The sequence below is a fragment of the Prionailurus bengalensis genome, chromosome A3 (genome assembly GCF_016509475.1).
Source record: "Prionailurus bengalensis isolate Pbe53 chromosome A3, Fcat_Pben_1.1_paternal_pri, whole genome shotgun sequence".
NCBI classification, from domain to species: domain Eukaryota; kingdom Metazoa; phylum Chordata; class Mammalia; order Carnivora; family Felidae; genus Prionailurus; species Prionailurus bengalensis.
The window spans coordinates 95,513,273-95,539,679 of NC_057354.1; the positions used below are offsets into that span (position 1 = coordinate 95,513,273).

General features: G+C 39.3%; 1 protein-coding gene and 1 non-coding gene across 5 annotated transcripts in view; both read left to right on the forward strand.

The window, feature by feature from the left end:
• Window positions 1-26,407, forward strand: part of CTNNA2 (catenin alpha 2) — a 1,115,456-nt gene that overhangs the window by 372,421 nt on the left and 716,628 nt on the right. The window lies entirely within an intron of this gene.
• Window positions 13,329-13,539, forward strand: LOC122467459. The gene has a single exon (XR_006292974.1). It is a non-coding gene; the product is annotated as a small nucleolar RNA U3 (small nucleolar RNA).

Here is a 26,407-nt window from a genome sequence, read left to right on the forward strand (position 1 = left end):
TGTAGAAGGGTGGTTATGGTGAGCAAGGTGACCAGTGCCCTAAATCCATTGTTGGAGGCGGAATGGGGTAAATGGGTGGGTCTGAACCATGTTGAGGGAGGAGAATGAACAGGCCTTGACAATTGTACTTTTTGTTTTCATGTATCAAAAGTTAATGTTTTGTACAGTAATCTTTAGTTAAAAAGACAAAACATTTTTAATTCCAACTATGAAATCTGGGGAAGTTTCAGTTGTTTGTGGGATATTTGATTTTTTGCATAAAAAAACCTTCTTACACTTTTTTTTTCTGGCTCTTTAATTCACCTATATACACAACAGTATGATTATTAAATGCCTAGTAATTTACATAGATCTATATTTTGGATAATTTAAACTCTACATCTAGGATTTTCCTAATTAGTTTAAGTTATTTATATGTAATTGAGCTTTCATTAGTATGTGCTTACTAATGCACATTTTACTTTTTAAAAACTAAATTTTAGAGACACTTTTAAAAAAATGGGACATGGATTTTCCCATCTGAGAGGACATAGTATCAATAACTGGGGGTTAGTAGGGTCCAGTGATTCTCATCTTTTCTACAGATACTATCACAATTTACTGCCTCTAAATCTGTCTGCTCTTTTCTACTCTGGCAAATTAAACTCTTGAAAATGGCCTTTTAAGCTTTTCTGGCTTAATGTGGTATTACAGCATTCGTTATCATGCACTGACATCTGGTGGCCAAATCGAACATTAGGAACACTCCAGTGCATTTCTGTATGCCTGTAAACCTAGCACAACCTAAATATGGGCCAAGACTCTGGATGTAAATACGGAGAAAGTGAACTCTGCCTTCATAGAACTGTCAGTCAGCTTTAGGCACCCATCTGCACACTAAAATTATGCAATGGGAATTGCATTAATCCTTTTTGGAAAACTAGCTCTAGGAAAGTGGTAAAGGTGGATACAGAGGCAGATGAGTTTGCAAGAAGAGAAGCTCCAGGCAGGAGGTAGAGCTGAGGGTCATTCTGCTGGCTGTGTGTGGGACCAGGTCAGCCAACATCAACCAACAACATATTCTCTGCTTCCTGAGTCATACTACATGCCTCCCCAGGACCAGTTTATCCAGTATCCTCATTTTTTGTCCAAGAAATCTTACTGTGGGATACTGACCCCTCCGATGGCTTCTTGTCTGCAAACAGCTTTAATTTAAGGTGTTGTAAACCAGGAATATTTTCTGATCGTATCATTTAAATTTTTATTTTCTTAAAAGCTATTTCAAGGAAATATCCCAAGACAATTTAGTTTTCTCTTTTATATTTCACTTAGTAAATATGGAGCTACAAAAATCATTGAGAAAAAAAACAATATGATTTGAAATATTTGAAAGTTGTATTTGAAATTTCAAATCCTTATTAGCCTCCATGTTGTCTGTAATTAAAATCATTATATTTTCAATCTTTTTATTTCTTTTCACAAGAGAAAATGAAAGAATCTTTTTTTCACCGAATAATGTTTTCCTTTTTTTTAAATTTTTTTTAATGTTTATTTTTGAAGGAGAGAGGCAGAGCGTGAGTGGGGGAGGGGCAGAGAGAGAGAGGGAGACACAGAATCTGAAGCAGGCTTCAGACTCTGGGCTGTCAGCACAGAGCCCAATGCGGGGCTCGAACTCATAAGCTATGAGATCATGACCTGAGCTGAAGTTGGATGCCCAACTGCCTGAGCCACCCAGGTGCCCCAATAATGTTTTCCTTTGAGAATATCGGCAGATTCTGTGCATATGAGCTCACCTTTATTTCAAATAATTAGTTCTAAATGTAACTGATTATTGGTGTAATGGATCATCATATTCTATATTGTCTAAACGTGGGATGGCAAATACCATGTTGATTATCATCTAATTAGTTACACTTTAAAATTGGGGAACCAAATGAGCTCTTTTATCTAGTGAACTATTTAGTGGTGAAAAATAGGATTTATTTAAAATATTGACCGGGGCACCTGGGTGGCGCAGTCGGTTAAGCGTCCGACTTCAGCCAGGTCACGATCTCGCGGTCCGTGGGTTCGAGCCCCGCGTCAGGCTCTGGGCTGATGGCTCAGAGCCTGGAGCCTGTTTCCGATTCTGTGTCTCCCTCTCTCTCTCTGCCCCTCCCCCGTTCATGCTCTGTCTCTCTCTGTCCCAAAAATAAATAAAAAACGTTGAAAAAAAATTAAAAAAAAATATTGACCTCCTTAGTCTTAGTTTCTTTCGTGATTTCTTACATTAGAAGTGCTTGTCTTAGCCCTTCAGGATTATACCTTTGCCTTTTATGCACTCTCCATGTTACAAGTAGGCATATATTCAGTACTCATTTATAGGATTTGGTTTGATTCCGTGATGAAGTAAACACGTGTGCTCATGCACATACACACCTGCTCCTCCCCCCTAAAAATACTAATTTTGATTTCTTATTAACCAAACTCCTTAATATACATCCTGAACTTCTCTGACAGTATTTTCTGGAAACTTTACTGTAACCTACTGAGTCCCATTGTTTGTTTATCCAACTGTTCTCTGGGGCTGTTTTGTTCTTACTGCACACATTCATTGAGCTAAGAACGGAGGGGAACGGTTACCCACAGATGCAAGTGTGGTAGTAAATTTGTCAGGTGGCTAATATCACTGAGGGCACGACTGGGGCATGCCATGCTAGTCGTCCTTGTTACAGTGGTCATACTTGTGGACAATGGCACAGCATGGCGTAGGACAAACAGAACAAGCTTGTGTTTATTTTTTTTTTAAACGTTTATTTATTTTTGAGACAGAGACAGAGCATGAACAGGGGAGAGACAGAGAGAGAGGGAGACACAGAGTCTGAAACAGGCTCCAGGCTCCGAGCAGTCAGCACAGAGCCCGACACGGGGCTCGAACTCACGGACCGTGAGATCATGACCTGAGACGAAGTCGGATGCTTAAGCGACCGAGCCACCCAGGCGCCCCAACAAGCTTGTGTTTAAATCTGACCATACAACTCTTCCCTCCTTGCCTTTGTTTCTGCATCTATAAAATGGGGTAAAAATGTTGACTTACCAAGATGGTGATAATAGTTATATGGGATAAACATTCTTAGGTGCCTCATCCTTGGTGGGCACTTAGAAATGCTAGTTGTCTTTTTCTCCTACTTCTCTTAACAGAAGTCACAGACAGATGTCTTCCATCCAAAGTTACTGTGGAAACTATTGGCTAGAAAATGCTTAGAGAACAGTTCCTAATTGAAAAGTTTGTTCTTCCTTGGTCACATCCAGACCTCCAAGAAAAGTCTGGCCAAAGTGTAGATTAAATTACCCCCTGGCCTAAGAATTAATTTCTTAAAATTTTTTATTGCAGTATAGTTGACACATAATGTTATATTAGTTTCAAGTGTGCAACATTGATTCAACAGTTCCATACATTATACAGTACTGACTATACTAAGTCTAGCTACCATCTGTCACCATACAACATTATTACATACCATTGATTATACTCCCTATGCTGTACTCCTCCTCATGCTTGTGACTTAAAGTTGAGCTTTAGTACCTCTCAATCCCCTTCACCTATTTTGTCCATTCCCCCTCCCCCTCCCTCTGGCAAACACCAGTACCCTTCAGTCCATTTCTGGTTTGTTTTGTTTTTTTAGGTTCCACACATAACTGAAATCATATGGTATTTGTATTCCTCTGCCTGACTTACTTCACTTAGCATAATACCTTCTATGTCCATCCATATTGTTGCAAATGGCAGAATCTCATTCTATTTTTACAGCTAAGTAATATTCCTGTGTGTGTGTACACGCATATGTACACAGCACATCTTCTTTATCCATCTATTGATGGACATTTCAGTTGCTTCCATATCTTGGCTATTGTAAATAATGCTACAGTGAACATAGGGGTTCATACGTCTTTTCAAATTAGTGTTTGTTTTCTTTGGCTAAATAGTAGTAGAATTATTGGATCATATAGTATTTCTGTGTTTAATTTTTTGAGGAGCTTCCATACTGTCTTCATAGTGATTGTACCAATTTACATTCTCACCAACAGTGTACAAGGGTTCCCTTTCTCCAAGGATAATTTTTTTTTAATGTTTGTCTATTTTGAGAGTGAGAGAGAGTGAGAGAGGAGGAGCAGAGAGAGTGCAAATCTCAATCAGGTTCCGTACTGTCAGAGCAGAGCCTGAAGTAGGGCTTGATCTCACAAACTGTGAGCTGAAATCAACAGTTGGACCCTTGACTGACTAAGCCACTCATGTGCTCCTCTCCAAGGATGAATTTTAAAGAGTGAAATCATAAGTCTAGTGCTAGCACTAGGAATGTAGGTCTCTCCCTTGTGTTTATTTGGTAATTCGCATTGCTTCTGATGTGGTGAAAGACCCCTTTATCTTCCTATTAAATATCAGAGTTATTCAGGTTTGGTGGTCTCTAAAGATTCTCCTAGTACACCAAGAAGGAAAAGAGTCGCTGACAGAAAGGGGTAAAAATGGAAGATGAAATGGTGGCAAAGATTGGTGTTCTTCCTTCATCCAAGAACCACAACGCAAAGGAATATATAATTATTTTTTAACATGTTCTACCCAGGTGATAACTCTCTACCACAGTTAATTAGCAAGGCATGACACTTGTTTTAAAAAGCCTAATACAAAAGATAAGGAAAAAAACACTGTGAAAAGACATTATTAATGCCTACACTTAATGCTCAGCTTTTCTATCGCCAATATTCTCTTAAAAACCTCCAGGATTAAACCCCTCAGTTGTGATGAGGAGAAGACTGGATCCATATTCCTGGAATAGAACATAGAGTCGTAAATCAGAGGGAATTTCTAATACTTGGATGATACAGAGAATCAAAGATTAGTAATAATCTCCTTTTGTTGTTGAGTTCATATAACCCAATTTGTAAAATAACCCAATTTAGGAGTGCAGAAAGTGATTTCCGAAGAACTCAGTTCAAAGTGATAGAAATAATTATCCTTCTAGCCCAAGTATGGATATGTCTTTCTGTTTCAGAGGTATTGGCCAAGAATGGTACACTAAGTGCTGTCCTCTCCATTTCTATTAGGTCCCTAAAAATACTCCCCCCACAATAATGGTGCAATCTAAATATAAGAAGGTGCTTGTGGGGTGCCTGGGTGGCTCAGTTGGTTGAGCGCCCAACTCAGGCTTATGATTCATGGGATTGAGCCCTGCATCAGGCTCTGCGCAGACAGCTGACAGCTTGGAGCCTGCTTTGGATTCTGTATTTCCTTTCTCTGCCCCCCACTCACACTGCTTGCTCACTCGCTCTCTCTCAAAACTAAACAAACACTAAAAAAAAAAAAAAAAAAAAAAAAAAAGAAGAATGTGCTTGCTATGCAGGTGCGGCTTCCAGACAGGTCCTGTCTTCTCCCTCTCTTACTAGTTTGCCTCTCCTACAGCTTTTCTTTGAAGAAATTCTGCAGCTGACATGCTTGTCTCCCAGGCCCATGCTTTTAGTATATTCTCTGAAAGGATGAGACACACACGTACATCTGTCTCAGGTGTCTTCCTGTCCTCTTCGTACTTCATGCTTAGCCTTCATCATACTTCTTAAGCTTATTCTGATTGCTGAGGGCCACTAAGCTGGTAATGACCTTGGTGTTATTTTTTTTTTAAGTTTATTTATCTTAAAAATTTTTTTTTCCAACGTTTATTTATTTTTGGGACAGAGAGAGACAGAGCATGAATGGGGGAGGGGCAGAGAGAGAGGGAGACACAGAATCGGAAACAGGCTCCAGGCTCTGAGCCATCAGCCCAGAGCCTGATGCGGGGCTCGAACTCACGGGCCGCGAGATCGTGACCTGGCTGAAGTCGGACGCTTAACCGACTGCGCCACCCAGGCGCCCCTAAGTTTATTTATCTTGAGAGAGAGTGTGAGTGGGGGAGGAGCAGATAGGGAGAGAGAGCATTCCAAGCAGGCTCTGTACCCAGAGTGGAGCCCCACGCAGGGCTAGATCTCAAGACCGCGAGATCACAACCTGAGTAGATACCAAGAATTGGAGGCTTAACTGAGCCGCCTAGGAACCTCTTCTTGGTGTTATTTTCTTTTACTTTTCCTTCTCAGTTTTTGATGTATGTTTAGAAATTTAAAAATAAGCTTTCATGATCATATATTGTATATAATGTACACAATTTTTTCTACATAAGAAAAAAGCTGTGATCTTTCCTCCTTTCATTTTTCTTTTGTTCTAAATCCATCTTACAGCTTCATTTCTTCCAGGAGATGCTTATGTATATTATTTGAAAGACCAAATGAATTCCTAGTTGGGAAGTTTGAACTAATTGCAGTGACCCCCTAGGATACTTTCTAAACCTAGCAAAACTGACCAGATTTGCACATAAGTTAAGAATCTTCTTTACCTGAAAACAAGTATTACTCTGAAGAATATTTGCATATATTGGTTTGAATGAATGCTGCGAAAATTTTTAAATCCTCCATTTGCTCAAAATAGTCTTTTTTGGCATAGCATTTAAACACAGAAGCATCATCAACCAGAAAAGTTTTCTCAGAAATTTCTTTCATTTTTTTTAAACAAAGATCTCTGACAGATGTGAAGAAAGATGTCATTTGTGGATATCTGATGTAGATCTCCTAGGGTGAAAAAGGTAATGTGCTTGATCTGTTACTAGCCTCCTAAATGTGGCAGCCCTTTGGTCTGTGGATACAGGCTGGTTTTATTTTCACACTCTCTCAAGCCTCACATACCAGAATCACTTTTAAAATCTGGAGCAGCAAAATAAGCCGAAAGTGACACAAGGAAGATGCAGACTTAATACTAACATTCTAGGGGCGCCTGGGTGTCTCAGTCGGTTAAGTGTTCAACTTCAGCTCAGGTCATGACCTCATATTTTTCAAGTTTGAGTCCCACGTGGGGGTCTGTGCTGACAGCTCAGAGCCTGGAGCCTGCTTTGGGTTCTGTGTCTCCCTTTCTCTCTACCTCTCCCCTGCTCATGCTTTGTCTCTCCAAGTAAATGAACGCTAAGGAAAAATTTAATACTAACACTCTAGCACCTAAGAAATCACTTCCCTGCAGTAGGTAAATTTGAAAAAAAAAATTGTAGTGAAAATACCCAATAAACCTGAATGTATGTTTTATGTGAATATATATGAGTATGAATTATAACATAGATATAAACTCAAACCAGATATTTATGGTTTTTCTTTGGCTTGTGATGACTGTTAAGGGTTTATTCACCCATATTTCTTCCCAAACTTTGACAAGTGATTCCTTAATCAAAAACTATATTTTACTTGAAAATATTGGAAACTGTTCACAGATATACTGCAAACATAAAAATAATCAATACCTCTATGTTCTTTAAGCTTCACCTGCTGTTAGTGTTTTACCCCATTTACTGTGTTGTGTGTGTGTGTTCTCTCTTTGTCCTTCAGGCACGCAGACTCCTTAATTGTCAAATGGGTAAAGTCAGCTTTATTATATATGCTTACACACATAACAGACACTCTTTCCCTAATTATTTCTACTAAAAATTACAGATTTAAAAAAAATTAACATTTATTTATTATTGAGAGACAGAAAGACATAGAGCATGAGTCACAGAGGGGTAGAGAGACGGGGAGACACAGAATCTGAAGCAGGCTCCAGGCTCAGAGCTGTCAGCACAGAGCCCGATGCGGGGCTCAAACTCACGAACTGTGAGATCATGACCTGAGCCGAAGTCGGTCACCTAACCGACTGAGCCACCCAGGTGCCCCCAGAATTACAGATTTTTTAAAAGGGTTGACACCAGCTCACGTATTAATTTGCTAGTTTTGCCTGGTTCAAAGTGTTATTTGATGAAGGCCTGTGGGTACGACACAATCTTCCCCAATACGGTCTTTACACAGTAACATCCATAAAAAAAAAAAAAAAACTGTGTCAGGGTGCCTGGGTGGCTCAGTCGGTTAAAGCGTCAACTTCAGCTCAGGTCATGATCTCACAGTCTGTGGGTTCGAGTCCCACGTCAGGCTCTGTGCTGACAGCTCAGAGCCTGGAGCCTGCTTTGGATTCTGTGTCTCCATCTCTTTCTGCCCCTCCCCCGCTTGTGCTTTGTCTTCTCTGTCTCTCAAAAATAAATATTAAAAAATGTTTTTTAAAACTTGGGTCTTTGTAACTAGAAGTTTAGAGCAATCAGCTACCTAAGTTTGACTGACCTGAGTCAAGTTTGTTCCTGGTTGATCATGGTATAATATTGCATACTTGTTTTCAAGCATTTTATAAAGTTTAAGAAACATTTAAAAGGTGGGGGAAAAAGTGATGTTCAATTAGATGGTGTGAACAAAGAAAACTTAGGACATTTTCATAAGGCACTAAGTATTCTTGAGGAGTAAGAGGGAGCGAAACCTGCAGAATCTATTCATTTCTGAAGCTAATTCATCGCAAAGGCTTTTTTGTTCTTGGGAGCTCCATAAAACTTCAGAGTTGGTAAAGACACTGGAGGTCATGTGGTTAACTTACCATAAGATAGAAAGTCTGTACCTAGCATCCCTCATAGGTGGACCTTCTGCCTTTGCAAGATATTATTGGGAGGAAATCACTGGGGGTAATTTCTTGTTGTATTTTACAGAAGCTCTAATATTTGAGAAATAATGTTCCTTTTTACACCGAAATTTCCTAAGTAAATTTCCAAAGCACCTCATCTGTCCCGCCTTCGTTAGCCTTTATCACATTTTATAAGGGTCATAAGTACAAGTCTTACTTGCAAGATAGGGCTGGGAAATCCTTGAGGAGAAAATTCTATTGCAGTCTCCTCCACCCAGTCATCTTTCACCCATGATTAGTAGTTAATAAATATTTTGGAGTACTTGATTCTGCCACATCTTCCTGCCATATCTCGACAGTGGCCTAGCAAGTGGTTTTCTTTCCATCCTTCCAACCTTCTTCAGCCCATTTTCTCACATTGCTACTAACTTCTTTCTAAAAACCAGAAGTGTCCATGTTTCTCTTCTGCTCTGTCTGACAAGAAAATTTAAAATTCTTTCTAGTGTCCCCACACAATACGGGTAGATCAGCTGTTGTTCATGGGTCTGGAAGCAGAGGAAGCCATTAGTCTTGTGTTTCAAATGGGACTAACTTGGTTACCTCTCTGTCTTTCCTGGTGCTTGAGCAGGTCTCTAAGCCTTCGTGTCTCCATTGGTAAAATGGTTACCTAGGTTGGTTATTAGAATTAATGGCATCATCTACAAAAACATTTTGTAGACTGGTTGAGGCAAATACTAAAACATGAGTTAACCCAGGTGCTAGTGAGATACAGTTTTTATTAAATTTTTGCATTAAAAATTTTTTAACATTGATTTCTTTTTGGAAAATGATCTACATTCAGTTCTTTGGTTAAAAGTTAGATACTGAGTTTCAAGGTTTGCTACTTTAACAAACTTTATATTATAAATTCAGTAGATATTGACAAATCTTCTGAAATAGACTCTACAATATTAGATATTTATAGTCAAAGGTAAAGAACTGCATTCAAATTGCCACACACTTGAAAAAGCGAATTAAAGTTTTATTATTGGTGAAACCTATGCTAAAAAATAAGGTATAAAACTGGTGTGTACTTGTGTTAGACCCAAACCTGTCAAATAGTTTCCCAAATCATGTCAAGTAACTTTGATTTACCATCTATTTCTTTTACTAATGCCAATAATACTAATTCTGCAGTTTGTTTGTTGTGGTCCTCTGAAGTCCATTGTGTTTTATTTATGATTGTGCATTTATAATTATGCAAATATGAATTGCACACAGATTAATTTTATCTGAGCATAATTGTTATGTACGATAAAATAGTCATCCTTTAGTGACCACTCTTTATATTCCTATGTAAGGAGTAACTAATTTAAAATCAGTACCTGGAGGGTATCTGTGTGCAGGAATGGACTGGGGAAAAGTGGAGAGATCCTTTGGAATTCCTATGCAATTTTCTATCTGTGTGCCATACTTAAGCTTTGCACAGCCTTGTAAATTACAGTAAGGAAGGGCTAATTTTATCATCACGTAACTGCTGCCAGGCTGGAGCAGAATATTCTAGCAGATAAATAGCTGTGGCAAAACCACACACATTGTTAATAGTTTAAATTCATGTCGTACAGGCCTTACACAGGTGCCATGTGCAGAATAGATAAGTGGGGGGAGAGCTGAGCCATTAATTTTTCCATTGAGATGTTGGCAAGGGTGAGGGGTGAGAGGCTATAGGGAAAAGCAAGAGGAGTCTCAGTGGCAGAAAGAACATAGCAATATCAATAAATTGAGAGAGACTAAAAGAAGAGACCAAAAGGAACTAACAATTAGTACTACACGCTGAGGTAAACAGCCCTTATCCAGCCAACAAAGCTAACACAGCTGCCTTTCCTTAGCAGATTGCTGAAAAGTAATAAGACTTTTCCTGTCTTTCAAGCAACTCCAACCCATGCCTTTCCACATGGAGTTTTTCATGAACAGTTGAAAGAAGCAGCAGATGTCCAAGTTTTTCATGTGTTTTAATAATTCCTATCCTTTTGAATTGTGTCCCTTTAAAGAAATTACTTTGTGGTAGCAGTTTCAGTTCTGGTACATAACACTGCCTCACACTTAGTAAGCTCTCAAGCAGTGTTTGTAAAATTAAGAATATGGATGAAGGAATGACAGTACCTGCTGGATAGCAGATGAGGCCAAGTGAGTCAGTCAGTTTGGCCAAAGGGTTGTGATTACTGTCAGAACTTACATTTAAGGAAGGAGAAAAGGTACTGATATAGTGAAAAGTTGTTGATAATAATTTAATAATTTAATATAATAATAATTTAATATCATACATAATTTAAAATGATACATAATAATTATAGCAATAGAATAATAGCTATTTGACCTTGCCATGTACTTTAGCAAGGTCAAAGGTTAGAATCAATATATCTTTTATCTTGGAATCTTCGATTTTGGAGAGCTTAAAGTCATCAAGCCATCTGCCTTAGGAACCAGCCACTTGGGTATGTTTAACTTTGGAGCTAACCCTTGTCATCCTAAAGCATCTCTTTCCACAGATGACTTCTTCCTTCAACATCCTGTTCCCTTGGACTTCCATGAATAACCTCATTTTGCTTCATTTTTTTCTTGCCTCTGACCATTATACCTCAGTATCCTTGGTTTTCTCTTCTTTCCTGCCACCTAAATAAGGCTTTTCCCTAGAGCTCTGTCCTTTGCCCCACCTGATTCCCACTAAACGGCCTCTTTTCTTGGAATCTCTTGTACCCTACATGTGTTTCTCTAGTACCAACCTCTCCCGAGCTCCAGACTTATGTCCGGCTGCATATGTGACATGTTAATTTGGATGACTTCAAGCATCTAAAAAGGTTCTCAGACTAAATCTAGTTGTTGTTGTGTTTTTTTTTTAATCTCTAATCAATGCTAAATTTTCTTGTATTTTTCTTTTAGCTAAAGGTACTATCTTTTTTTTAATGTGATCATTCAGTCCAGAAAATTGAGAGTCTTCTCCACTCTCCTCCTCAGTTTATCTTGAAATCCTCTGACTCAGTTCCTTTTACAACTCTTGCTTTGGTCTCACACCTTCATCTTTGACCACTGGCTAGTTCAGGCCCATGTATTTTGCCTGGATCATTGCGATAATTTCCTAACTGCTTGTCCTGCCCCCCCTCCCAACTTCTTCCCTTATATTCCATTATCTCTGACAGTCTGCCTTTGAAAAAATACAAACAGGGTGCTTTGCATTATTTACCAGCAAAATTCCATCTTCAGGATAAACTTTAAAGTTCTTAGCATGGCATCAAATTATTTCAGTAGGCCCCTGACTATCTCTCTCATTTCCTATCCTACTTTTCTTTGCCTTCCATTCTATGTTCTGTTACAATTGTTTGTTGTCAGATGTAGAGTGGCTATTTCGTTTGTGTGCTGCCGCTCATGGTATTTTCTCTGTCTGAACTTCCTTCTCTTTTTAACCTAATATATTTATATTCCTCTGTCTTTGAGTAGCTTAGTTTTTGAAGCTTAATTCTCTAAACAATGAAACCACTGTTACTTTGATGTTAGTATTATACTTGGTGCATATTAATATTAAATATGTTACTATGTCTCTGGTTTCATGTTTCCAAATGTGAGCACGGGGAGATTAAAAACCAGGTCTCATTTATATTTTCATCTGCACAGTTAGCACACAGACATGACATAAATGTTTCTTGAATGGGTACCGAAATGAATATGCTCACTGTTTTGATCTTAGTGGCTATGATTTATCCACTTAAAATTTCTTCTTAGCTTTCTGGACTATTGCCATATGCTATATTCTCTACAATAGATGTTCCATGTCTTCATGACCATTGTTATGTTCCAAAAGAAATTCATGATCTTCTGGGTTGGGTTAACCCTTTTCAGGTATCTGTTTTCTTGTGTTATAAAAAGAATCTATGTAATTGAACTTGTTGCCAGTAGATGTACATTAAAATACAGAGTTCACAAGAGTACATGACATTCTCATTAGACACAAAGAATATTTTTTGAGCCATGCTATGGTATTTGAAAAGCAATTAACATATTGCACATTATTCCTGTGAGACACAAACTGTTTCTTTCCCATTTTAATTTGCCTGCTTAAAAAAAGACAGAAAAAGATAGATGAGTTTACACTCAAGGTGTATGCCTTTCCCTTGTGACCAATGAGCCAATTTCCTTTTCATATTTGCAGAATATTGATACAATTATTCTTTCATCAGACATGAAATTTGAGTGTATAACCAGTTTGTGGAAATCACCTAGTAATTTATTAGGTTGATAACAGTAATTAAGTCATAATTGCTTCTGAGAAATATAAATTGACTTTCTGTTTTAAATGGATAATTTAACATTCCAAACCACAGACCTGTAGTGTAACTAATTTCTGGGATAAGAAGTTTGTTTCTCCTATTATTAAACTAAAAAAAAAAAATTCAACCTTTGATAATCCAGTAACGAATTATGCAGTTGCTGAATTCTTGGGTTCGTGTTATATCTTCATTCTTTTCTCTTGTTGCTAATTTTTTTTTAATATTTATTTATTTTTGAGAGAGAGTGTGAGAGAGAGAGAGAGCACGAGCAGGGGAGGCACAGAGAGAGACGGAGACACAGAATCTGAAGCAGGCTCCAGGCTCTGAGTTGTCAGCACAGAGCCTGACGCAGGGCTCAAACTCACAAACTGTAAGATCACGACCTGAGCTGAAGTCGGATGTCTAACTGACTGAGCCACCCAGGCGCCCCTAATCTTTTTTTATATTTAAGGACATCACAGTGGAGGGAATTTTAGATAGAACTGGGACGTGTTGGTAGGACCATGGATTTTTCAATGATTGGACATGTGAAGACTGTACTTTCAGGGATTGTTTCTAAAGTTTGTCACTAGAGAAGTTTCTCTAAGTGTGGAGTCCCTGAAAGCATGAGGAGGAGGAATAGTGCCCTTCCTGACTGTGAAGCTGACTCTGGGTGTTGTTTCTACAGCTGCCCTTGTCATTGATGATTGTTCCCTCCTCCTTTGGGGGACTAAGAGGAAAGTGGCCCGTTGTCTGAGTAGTTTCTCTAAAAAAAGAATTTATTTATTTATTTATTTATTTATTTATTTATTTATTTATTTATTTATTTTTAAATGATGGGATCTAGCAGTGGCCTTGGGACACTGTTATTTTTTTTTTAACCTTTATTTTTGAGACAGAGAGAGACAGAGCATGAACAGGGGAGGGTCAGAGAGAGGGAGACACAGAATCCGAAGCAGGCTCCAGGCTCCGAGCTGTCAGCACACAGCCTGACACGGGGCTCTAACTCACAGACTGGGAGATCATGACCTGAGCCGAAGTAGGACACTTAACCAACTGAGCCACCCAGGTGCCCCCTCTAAAAAAGAATTTAAATAAATAAATGTAAAAGACATTCTTTGCCCATAAACCATACAAAAATGCATAGCCAGGCCTAACTTGGCTCATAAGCCATTGCTAACTGACCCTGGTTTAATCAAACCTGCATGTGAGACTTTCAAGTATGTGACGTTGCTGCTCTCAGTAACACTCCCCTCTTCACATAAACCGTCTATACTTAGGTGCACACGTTGTGAATGCTTACTGGTGTAGCTCCTACCCTCTGGAAGTTCAGAAAAGCTCCTTTTTCAGATAAATTGGGATCAAGGATTTTACAGTGGCGGTTCACCAACTGGAGGATTTAGTGGCCTCAGCTAGTCTGCCTCACACTGACCACGGAAGTGACGTTTGTCATCACAAGAGGTGATGTACCCCATGTCAGTAATTCTGAATCTCAAGCTCACTGAGCCACGTCAAATATCAGGGTAGACCAATAGGTGCTTCCCTGACTGAAGGGCCACCCACCTGGATTCATCTGCAAATACTAGGTTCACTATAGTGCCATGTAATGCTCCAGACGCCTTTTGATAAAAGTAGGAAAAATGATATTTTTGTTTATGAACCCTAAATCATCTGTTAATCATCAAGTATTTATCTGCTTGTGTGTGAAGCACTCAGCTGGGTCCAGAAGATACTCAATTGTAAGGAAAGCTTCCTAATCGGTGTGTGTGCGTTCTCTCTCTCTCTCTCTCTCTCTCTCTCTCTCTCTCTCTCTCTCTCTGTCTCACACACACACACACACACACACACACACACACCGCTAACAATACATAACTAACCACTAACAATACACCACTAACAATAATGTCACATAAGAGTCATATGGGTAGGCTGGATAAATGACAAGGAGTTCAATAATGGGACTTGAGAGAACCTTGTACACGCAGAGGAGTCTTACCTGAGAAGGGTCCAATGGGAGCTTCACAGAAGCAACAAGGAGGAAGGCACTGGAACATTTAACAGAATAATTAACTGTGGGAACACATGAAACATCATGGGGATGGAGTGAGGCAGTCGGGGACTTCTGTGGCTGGATCCAGTGGTTCACGAGGGGAGTCCTGGGGGATGAAGTTTGAGAAGCAGGGACTGGTGTCAAATTGTTGAGAATCTTGAAGGCTGGGGTGGGGGGACCTTGAACATGAAGTAATCATCGTGAGCTTGAATTTCTTTTGGCTATACTTGCTGAAAATGACATCCTGATTGGAGGAAAATTGTAACACATGGCTTAGTTATATAGGGGATTTTGACATATTTTCAAAGGAGATGATGGAAATAGAGAACCACCAGGTGAGATTATAGCATCTTAAATTGTCAGATGGTTGGTGATTAGGTAGTTGGGGAGGCATTGACGATTTGGGGCCAGTGGGGTAATATGATTCAACAGAATTTTGAGAGTGGTTTGTTGGGGGGAAAAGAGTTGCACAAGAAAAGAGACAAATTTGGAGTCTTGATAGTGGAATCAATGGGAGGTGATAGTGGTCTGAATAGTGAATGGAGAACATAATGACAATGGAAATATGCACTATTACATTAAGAAAGCTATTTAAAATGTCCTAATCGCTAATATTTATTAATTCTATGTGTCCTATACTCTTCAAGCTTTTTACATAAATTATTAGCAATCCTACAGTCTAGATACTGATATGCTGCTAGTTCTATTTTTCAAATGAAGAAACCCTCATCATTTAAGCAGCCTGCTCAGCTAGAAGTTACAGCTAACAGGAGTTGCGGTCAGGATTTGAATCCCCACCGTCTAACTCTGTACTGTTTAACCCCTGGCCTTAGATTCTCCTGATGCTTGATGTTTCAACAAAAGTCCCCGAGAAGATGTGGCTCCAAGTACAGGGGCTTTGGAGGCAGAGACTGGAGGTTTTCACTGTGTGGTCTTCAAGTCACTTACCCTGTTTGAGATGCCTTGCCTTTATTTTTGTAGAGTGAGATTTCCTCACTGATTCTGGTTTCTCGTTAGTGCACCAGGAGACTATAGAGCGAGATTATTGGTTTCTGTTTCCCTCCTGATTCTGCTTTTCTTCCATAGAAATGAGGACATTAGGCTTTGGAGGGTGAGGAATTTGTTCTTAAACATGTTATGCTTGAGGTGATGGACATCCCTATGGCAATGTTCAGTGTGCAGCCAGCTGTAAGTATAAATAAGGGTCTGGGTCTCAAAGGGTCAGAACTGCACGTGGAACTTAAGTTCTCATTCACAAGCAGGTGGTGGCTAAGGCATGGAAAGCATTGAGCTCTCTAAGAAAGAGGTGTTGAGAGAACTTCTGAGGACAAGGAGCAGGACCTTGCGATATACCAGCTACTGGGGTAGAGTGAGGAAGAAGAAATGAGGAAGAAGCAAGAGGAGGAGCCCTGAGAGGGGTATAAGGAGAACCACAGTAAAGCAGAGCTTGTTAAGCATGGCGAGTCAACTTGAGGAGTGGATGGCAAATTGTGGTAAGTCCCACGTGCAGGGCAGAGAGGATGAGAGCTGAATTAAAAAGATGGTTGGGGCACCTGGGTGGCTCAGTCAGTCACCCTGCTCTTGATTTTGGCTCAGGTTGTGATCTCACAGTTTCTGGTATAGAGCCCTGCATTGCCCAGTCTCTTTGCTGGCATCACGGAGACTGCTTGGGATTCTCTCTCTCCTCTTTCAAAATAAATAACCTTAAAACAAAAAAGTTGACAATGTAGAGAGTTGAAGGAGAGAAAAGAGACTGTGACTGTATTTTCAGCAAGAGGGTAAAGTAAGTTTTCTTTTTTTGGCTCTCTAAATATTTGATTCAATTAAATGCATTTTGGACACTGGCTTTCCTGTCAGTGCATAAGGTAAAACTAAGGATGATTACCTTTGCCCTGCTTTACTGTGGTTAGTTGTCAACCACTGTTCTTGTCAGAACTTGAAACTATGGTCATGAAACGCCCACAGCAACTCAGCAACATTCACAGGTGGGATTAGGGAAAATGCAGCCAGCTTCCACTGGCCTACAACGTCAGGTAGGGACATCCCATAACTGGACTTTCACTCATTGTTTTTTGTGCTTTAACTTTAGTAAATAACTCTGTCTTCCTAAATAATCAGTTTCTCCTCTCAAATGAAATTCCTGTGCGCTTAGATTTCTCTTAAAAAAAAATTAAATACCTAAGAATAAAACGTGCTGTATAATTATCAAGTCATTATCATTGTCATTTATTTCCAATTAAACTGAGCTGTTTAATTGCAAATAATATCTTAAGTACATAAATGGAATAATTAGTTTATTTTTAAGTATATGCCTGAGAAGAAAGAGAGGAAATCAATAAGGTACTGTGCAATTTTAAGTCAAATCTAAAACGAAGGTTAGAGGTTTTTTGTTTGTTTGTTTTTGTAGCTTAATAAAACATAGATAATTAAAACTCAAAGTCCTTAATGTTTTCCATTCCAAATGTTACCTCAATTAGGCCAAGAGAAACTTTTCCTGCAAAGATAGAAAGATTCTCATCAGGAGAGCTTGGCACAGAATGAAAAGATGAAAATGTTTCTGTGTTAATTATTGATACACTACAGGGAGAATGAATGTTCAACACTGAACGAATAACATGCTTTTGATTTAGAAACCCCAGTTAATTTATTAAAGTGGTCTTGATTTATGCTTTTATCTTAGACTTCAGTCTTTAAAAGAAGTATTTAAGGCACTTGGAGTCAGAATTATGATCATGCTTCATTGTCCATAGCTGGCTTTCATCCTCCATTGTCAGTGCTATGAAATTCCATTATTTTCCCTTTGTCAGTAGACATTTTAATGGGCAACTCAGAGACTGCCTTGGGGGTTACTAGTCAGATATTGTTAAGGGGATAACAGACCTCGTTTAGATAACACTGTAGTAAATAGTTAATAAGTATTGCCAGGATTTGCTCACTTGTTTTGTTTCTGATTGCATCAGTATTTCACAATAATTAATACAGCAATAACATTAGATGTGTTAACACACCTTAATCCCACTAGGGCTCTCTGAGACCTTCTGTGATCTAGACCATTTCTAAGAGGCATGAAGCTGTAAACTAACCCAAAACTTGGGTTTCCCTAGGCACACTCAGTCTCTTCAAATTTCACCGAGGCTAAGGCCCTGTGGCCGCCAGACAAAACAGCCTTGTACTCTTTCAAAACAGAGGGACTGTCGAATTTTAAACTAGGGAGACAGGGAGGGAGGAAGGAAGGAAGGAAGGGCTGTGGTAGAAGTGAAACAGGACCTGCCCAGTGATCCCGGAGACCAGGTGAACGACTTAAATCTGCAGAGTCAAATAGGGGAGTGAGCGGAGGATGAAGGTACAGGGGAAAGGAAGTGAAGACACGTACACATTTTTTCTCTGGGAAAAAGCTCTTTTTTCTTTTTTCCTGGGAAAAGCTCAGAATAATTAAAGGAGACATAGCGCCTCACTTAACCATGCCTTGTTCTTGAGATTTCCTGATTAACTGCTTTAATTACTTCATATCAGAATGACTTGCTTCTTTAAAAGAATGAGTCTGACTGATGTTATCTTCCTTCAGATTTTTTTTTTAAGATCTTCAGAAAAGGAAAGTGAATAACTGGACAAAGGCCTGTTGACTTTGTTTCCTACTTGTTTGATTCAGAATAGTTACTTTGCACAGCAGCTGGTGAGGGTCTGGTGTATATGAGGTAGAACAGCACAAGTTATTATTTTTTTTTTTTTGGTTGCTACCTTGAACTATGAAGGTAGTAAAAATCCCAGGACACATTTATCTTCCCGGGTTGTCACAGACAACTAAGAAAGCCACAGGATTTTCTCATACCATTAGCATTTGCTTTTGGCCTTTTCCATGTTTATAAGATTAGACTTGGGGCAATGAATCATTAAATCAGTACATAATTTATTTCATAAAATTGTTTTCTTTTTTGGAATTTTGAAAATTCTGTATGTATTTGAGATGACTAAGTTATTATCTAAAGGGTTTAACTGACATTGAGAGCCAGAAAATCTGAAGATCATAAGTAAAATTTTGTCCCACTTTTCAACAAGCAGTTTCTTGGTTCCTAAAGAAAAAAAAAAGTTTGACCTTTCTCATCTGGGCATTAAGAATCTTGGGAACTTAATATGTGAGTATAAAACCACTCCATTGGAGTTAGGTATATGCTAGAGCCTTTCTTTTTCTTTCTTTTTTAATGTTTATTTTTAAGAGAGAGAGACACAGAGGACGAGCAGGGGAGGGGCAGAGAGGGGAGGACACAAAATCTGAAGCAGGCTCTAGGCTGACAGCAGCAAGCCCCATGAGGAGCTCAAACTCACAAACCCTGAGGTCATGACCTGAGCCGAAGTCGGACACTTAACCCACTGAACCACCCAGGTGCCCCTATGCTAGAGTCTCTCTTCTGGTGTAACTATAGCTAAACACTTTACTGTTATGCTCCAGATTTTACTTGGTATGTCATGCTTGCTTAGTTATGGCTTTGAGTGCAATTAGATACAAATTCAGCTTAAAGATAGTTAATTCCGGGCCAAAGAAAGACTAAGATATATTTGTGTTTCACCTCTTGGTAGGACAAATATAATACATGCATACTACTTTGAAACAGATGAATAATTACAAATAGGATGAACTAGCATTTGAGAGCTTTTATCCCTGGTAATCGTTGACTGTTTGCATACCTTCTTAAAGTGTATAAAACAACCATGTACTACCACCATTGAGTATCTGAGATGAAGTGGTTATTTCATTAATTTCCTCATGGTGATTGGCATCATGCATGCCAAAGGATACATGAAAGAAACAATGTAATGCAGTGGCTAGATCATAGACTCTGGAGCTGTAGGGAATGTGTTGCAATTTCAGCTCTGCATTTTGCTCTGAGGCTGGACAATTACTTCTCTCCTTAAGCACATTACTTGCTTCCTCTAATGGACATCTAAGTGCATTTTTTTCCTTGTGTTTTGTTTTGCAATTCTTGTTATTGTAAATTGGGTCTTACCATTGGATATTCCTTGTATATATGAAGGCAGTTAATTTTGCATATTGATACAAGTGGCTTTGTGAAAAAATTAATTTGTAGTGAGTTTTTGGTTGATTCTTATTTTTTCCAAGTTACTAGGTATAACATCTCCAAAAATTATTTTATCTTCTTCTTTCAACTTAAAAAAAATTTTTTTTAATGGTTATTCATTTTTTGATAGAGACAGAGCATGAGTGGGGGAGGGGCAGAGAGAGAGGGAGACACAGAATCCGAAGCAGGCCCCAGGCTCTGAACTACAGCACAGAGCCTGATGCGGGGCTTGAATGCACATACCGTGAGATCATGACCTGAGCCGGATTGGACGCCCAATCGACTGAGCCACCCAGGCACCCCTTCTTTCAACTTTTAATGCCCATTCTTTACCTTTCCTGTTTTCTAGAACCTTCAGAAACATATTAAATAATTTTTATAAATTTGCAATTTTTTTTGTTTTGTTTCAACATTAGTCAGATTGCTTCTATTATTTTACATTGAGTCTGTGGCTTTTGGATTAATGTATTTGTAAATGTGTACAGCCCACAGATATGCACACATGGATGCCTGATTTATCACTAGTAACTTCTTAGCTTTCAAACTCAATGGGTATTTTCAGGCTTGATCTTACTTGCTCTCTTTGTAGACTTCCCTACTGTTTTGTCAACTGTGCTCATGAAATCTCTGGGATCTAGTCAGAACTCTCTGGCCATTCTTAGTATCATTTGTGAGCTCCTTTTGTCTATTATACATTGAGGGCTTCCTGATGTTGTGTCTTGGACTCACTATTCATGCTGTTATTTTCCCTGGGGATATTGTATCCATTTTCATGGCTTCTGCTGCCGCCTTTATTCTGATGGTCCTGCATCTTTATAGATGGCCCTTTTTCATACCCTTGCAGCCAACTTTCCACCAGACTTTTCCACATAAACGAAACACAGGCATGTTAAACCTACTCTTCTTCACCTGCTATCTTTTATGATTGTCAAGGTCAGCAAATGTTTTCTTAAAGGATCAGTCATAAATATTCCAAGCTTTGTGGGCCACACAGTCTCTGTCCAAACGTTTCAGTTCTGCCATTGTAGTGTGAAAATGGCCAGTATGTAAATGAACAGGCCTGGTTGTGTTCTAATAAAACTTTATTTACAAAATAGGAAGCTGACATCCAGGATATAGCTTGCTGGCTCCTGCCCTGTGCATGTTGCCCATGCTATAAATTTAGGTTTTATCTTTGATGGTTTATTCTTTATTCTCATAGGATGTATATCTTCAAATTTTGCAGGTTGAATTGTGTCCTGCAGTATGTACTCTTTATCTGCATAAATACGATCTTGTACTCTCCCCATTTTTTGGGGGGGTTCTAAAGGCTTGGCAATTGCTCTGAAGAATTCTCCTTTTAGTCCTGCCAAAGCTAATTCCCTAACTGCCAGAGGAAGCTTTCTAAAACCAACCAGGATTGTATGACTCTCATGTTTCAAACTCTTGATGACTCTTCATTGTCTGAAGTAGGGTTGACAAAGTGAAAGCTTGCTAACATGGCATAGAAGTCTCAGAATACGTGGGCTCTTTTCACAAACTCTGTCTCCAATTCCTATTTTGGTCCATTCACATCTTTGGAGAAGCAAATGCCAAGGTAAGTGGGATCAGATACATAAGATTTTCCTGTGAAGGGTAAAGTGGGAGAGGACCAGCAGAATCAGCTGAGAGAGATTTTTGACTGCAGTGCAGGTCAAACACTTGTGCAAGGAGAGCAAGAAGAAATGGATTTTGTAGGAAGAGCCTCAACACAGTTGTGACAATGTCTCAGGCCAGAGGAAAATCCAGAGCAGGAGCAGAGGTTGCCTGTTGGGCAAGTCCCCATCATGCAAAAGCGGCCTGACTGAGCTTGGCAATTGACAAAGGCTACCTGGGGTCAAGTGTGACTTCTTATGGAACGGTGATGGATCTATAGGTGCACAGATGGAAGCATTCCATTAACTGTGCTCACGTGGAAGTTTCTCTTAAAGGAGAACTGATTGGGGCACCTCCATGGCACCAAACCTGTGACTTCATGCTTGACACTTCAGCTTCAATAAACCTCTTGTGATATTCTTCATATGCCATGATATCCTTCGTCTCCATGCATTTGTTCCCAATTCCTGCCCCTGACTTTGCTTGGTCAAGTATTTTTCCTGCTTCATGCCTCAGCTAAGGGATAATCTCCGGAAACATGTCTTTACCTCCCACCTCCCAAATTGCCATTACTCAGTGATCCCTCAGCATCATTGGTATGTTCTCCAAATTAGGATTGGTTGTGCATGCTTTTGGTTTTATTTTTGAGTGGACAGTAAACCTCTTGAAATAAAGGATTATTTAGTCTCTGCCTTCAGATATCCATACCAACTGATGCCAATTTTGGAATGAATGGTTGTACTCTCAGTTAGTTATTGGACAAGGTGACCCACACAACACAAAACAGTATGACAGATGATACTCATGCCATTATATTTGGTTTAGGAGAGTTGCATAGCTGAAGTATGAAATAGTTTTTTTTTTTTTTTTTATGATTGTGATTAATTAGAATCATTTCAGCCAATTGTGGGCAATCTGATATAGCAATGCTGGGCTTAAAGTCAAAAGACTTGTGTACAAATCCTGAGGTCAAATCCTGAATGACCATAGCACAACATCCCTGGTGTCATTTTTTTCTCTTCCATTAGATAGAGATAGTAATATCAAGAGCACAGAATTGTAGATCTCTCAAACCATTTGTAATGTATACAGCCTCTTGCTTTACAGAGGTCTCTTGGCTGCCTCCTACTGTACCAGCCTGCATCAGGCATGACTCATTATCCCATGATTGTACTGAAACCAAGATCACATAACTCCCTGTAGAGAGAATGGACGATAGCTGTGATTCAAAAGCAGGTGTCTTCTAATAATGGTATGTGAGGTGAAGAAGGTATATGTATTATTCTGGGTACTGGTCTTAAACTGTATGGACTCCTAAATTATTTCAGGTTAAATTTTTTATAGAATTCAACAGTGGAAATAATGGGCGATCAATTATGTAATAGACCATTACTCCACTGACTTACTTGATGGAAGAATAGTATCCTAGCTTTCTTTGCTTGGGGATGAATTGTTATGGCTGCTGTCTTTAAGGCTCTTCTTTCCAATTGCCACTCCTTAAACTGTAAGAATGAAACAATCATTTTCTAAAAGTAAAGATGTTAATAAAGAACACGATAAGTAAAACTCACAAAACACAAAATATTATGCAAGTCAAAAAAGCAGAATAAAAATAGAGGACATAGAAAGAAATTAAAGTCTCATTTTTAAAAAGAAAAAGATTGAGAAATTTAGGCCTGCCATTTTAAAATGAGCTAAAATGACAATATAAGATGGAACTAAGAGATCAAAAGGATAAAAAGATTAAATGAGCTTAAAGAAGGCAAACAAGAGACTTAGACATTTAAAATGTAAAATCTCAGTGGATTAAAATAAGTCAGAATAGTAGGAAACAGTATAAAATTCTATCACAGGGGCGCACCTTTGTCTAAAGGCAGAGAGAAAGCCTTGGCCTTGCCCTTCTCTGGTGTTAGCATGTTACCAACTTAAAATACTCCATGACCAGGAGAGTTTTGATCCAGAACGCTGCTACGCCCCTTCCCGCCAGAAGAGGGCAGCCGCACAGAGAGTCGAAGACAGGCTGTCCTGATGCAGGAAAGAGGCTTTTTACATGTCTGAAATGACCCTGAAGTGTGCTAGCAGAGACACCTGCTAGGTGTTTAAGTCATTCCCAAATACTGCAGAAGCAAATATTTCTCCCTCTCTCAGCTTTGACATTCATTCTTTCTATTTCTTGGTCAGGATTCAGTTCGAGGAGTTTTTTTTTCCTACTGCTTTAGCAACTATAAATAGAGTCTTTTCTTCTAGTCCTTAAACCTCTGGATTCATTTGGCTGTGTGTGCGTGCGTGCATGTTTTCTTATTTTTTAAAGCCTGTTTGAGATATGGCTAGTTTTCTGAACACATACCCATCATCCACACAACCAACCCATGAGCCCTCCCTTACACCACACATCATCCCCCTCCGCCCATTACATACAACATAAAGCCACCCACTCAGAAACACACATAGGCAATGCACACACACCCATGCACACTTCCCTTTACCTTTATGCCTGTTCTCTCCTGAGTGGCTTCTCCCTGGCAGCCCTTCCTGTCTATCATTGCAATGCTTCCTGTCTCCACCCCAGATACAGAAGAGAATATTGTACATTTACTGTTTCTTTTCCGGGGAAATTGTTTGAAACATTTTTCCCCTGTAATCTATAAATAATGAATAATTCCATTAGAAATGTGATGAACAGTGTAATTTTTATGCGGCGTTTTTCAAGCTCACTGCCTTGGTGCATTTACTCTCATGACAGCCTTGGGTCGTGGCAAGTGGGAAGATCATTCCGCTGACGTTTCCATGTTTCCTAAAGTGTGTTCCTGGGTTGTCCTAGGTAATGCATACATTGTAAACGGAACCCTCTCTTTGCTCAAACAGGTCTGAGGAATGCTGCTGTAAACTGACTTCTTTAATGCATAACTCCCCTAAAGCATGTCATGTGATAATTTCCTCTGAGCCTTGCAGTATTTTCAAAACATATTGGCCAGGGAAACCTTATTTTTTCATCAAAACATTACATCTCTAAGCTCAGTGTTCCGTGTAAAATAATTTAGAAAGTAATGTTCTAATGACAGTAGTACATTTTCCTCTGTTCTGCACAGAAACTGTTTCACAGTTGATCTTACTGAAGAGTTCAAATTTACCTCTGTATATTTCCATCAAATTGGCACTTCTTTATATTTTTAGTACAACATATAATAAAAAAAAATCTGTGATAGAACTGGTATATGATGCTGAAGAGTCTCCTGAAACCTCTCAGCAGAACGAATGATTTTCATTATGTTTTATGTGAATAGGAGTTTCTGCAAAAGAGTTCTTAGAGGGGCACCTGGCTGACTCAGTCGGTTGAGCATCTGACTCTTGATTTTGGCTCAGGTCATGATCCCACGGTCGTTGGATGGAGCCTCACATCAGGCCCTACCCTGAGCCTGGAGCCTGCTTGGGATATTCCTTGTGTCTCTCTGTCTCTCCTTCTCTCCCTTCTCTCTCTCCTCTCTCTCCCTCTGCCCCTCTTCTCTGCTCATGCACATGTGCTATCTCTCTAAAAGAAAAAAAATTCTTTGACGATCAATAATCTCTATAAAAGAAAATAGTCTGATTATATCTTCATCAGGTGTTTAGTTAATCAGCACTTAATGCATGTTACATGATAAAGTTATCATAAATGCATTAATCAAAAGCAGTAGAAAGAGGGAGTGAGAAAGAGAATTCAAAGGGATGCCCTTGGGAAGAGTCACTGCGGATACAGCTCTGGTACAGATAGCCAGTGTGGCAGGAACACCAATGTTCTCCTTGCAGCCTTCCTTTGGGAATCTCCCATCATGATATACCCTGCAAAGCCATCCACTATACTGAGGCCTCTTCGTGATTTTTTGACACTGTTGGGAGGGTTACTAGTGTACAAGATACAGGGTCTGAGTAGCACTATTCTGAGTTAAGTAAGAAGCTTCTTCTTTCTAAGATCTAAGCGCAAATGTGAAGCTGGTCTTTAAGCCAAAACCCACTACAGGATAGCTTATCTTCTGTTTGCACAAGCTTGTGCATTTGCCTTCTACACTGAAGAGAGAGCTTTGATCAATGAGTAATTACCTAGGAAATCCAAGATGCCAGGGGACCTCCGACCTTGTCTCTGTCTAGTGGATGCTTCTTTCTTCCAAGTCACCACCTGCTTGCACTCATTCCTCAGGACCTCCTAGCCTTTGTGCTGACAGCATCTTCCTTTATAACAGGAATCAGAGAGTCAGAGCCACCGATGTGTTGAGCACAAATTTCAGCAACTACCCTTAGGATACTTTGGAGGGTCAGGGCACACTTTACCAGAGCACATAGTAAAACTTATTTAGTAAAAACTGAGCAATTATTTTATATTCCTTTAGAAGAAAATCACAGAAGTGTCTTTCATGGTCTCCACTGTCTTTTTAGCACTAAGCACTCTAGTAGGCAATATGAGTTTTTAAAATTTGACGAACATTTAAGTAATTATGTGATCAAAGGACATAGCAATGAAATGGCAGTCCTGCCATAGGATCCTAGGGTCGTTAGACCATTGACTCCATTACCACCACTCCGGTCCTTGGACCTCTGAGTGTGCATCTCCAGTGAACGTGAGCATACCATTTGCTACAGCAGGTCTTTGCACTCTACTTAACGTTGTTAGAATGATCTTCCTTGTTCTGAGCAGAAAAGGGGTCCCCAGTGGAAACCAACCATTGGGAAAAGTCCACTTTGCCTCTATTTCATGTTGTTATCACACGCTTCATGTCTCTCCACTCCCTTGACTTGCTGAGAATAATATTCTCCAGGTTCTGCTATTTCTCTATCTTTGATCTCCTTTTTTTAAAATTCTTTTTTAACGTTTTTATTTATTTTTTGAGACCGTGTGAGCAGGGGAGGGGCAGAGAGA